Raw genomic sequence first — 369 nt, 5'->3', positions numbered from 1 at the left:
TGGCTCCTGCGCTGCACCCGTAGCACGCTGGCTTTACACCACTCTCCCTCCTGCAATCCCCACCTAACCCTCACCCCCAGTGCTGTTCTCTCCCATTAACACACAAACCTAGTGCTTGTTTAGACTGGAGTGTTATTTCTCTGAGTGCCATCATTAAATGCTTGTCTGGACAGGACCTTTGTCAGTAGGATGGGGGCAGCTGGGATCCTGAGGGATGGCTTTCAGGGAATGGTGGGGCTGTGGGATGCTGAGCATTTCAGGGGAGTGAAGCAGGGAGTGTTAGCAGCAAAGCCTGAAGAGTTAATTTCGGGAGCCTACAATACCCTTTTCCTTCTCCCATGGCTGCCAGGAGAACCTGTGGAGGGAGAG

This window comes from Antrostomus carolinensis, unplaced genomic scaffold (genome assembly GCF_000700745.2).
Source record: "Antrostomus carolinensis isolate BGI_N321 unplaced genomic scaffold, ASM70074v2 scaffold43889, whole genome shotgun sequence".
Taxonomy (NCBI): Eukaryota; Metazoa; Chordata; class Aves; order Caprimulgiformes; family Caprimulgidae; genus Antrostomus; species Antrostomus carolinensis.
This window is presented reverse-complemented; position numbering follows the sequence as displayed.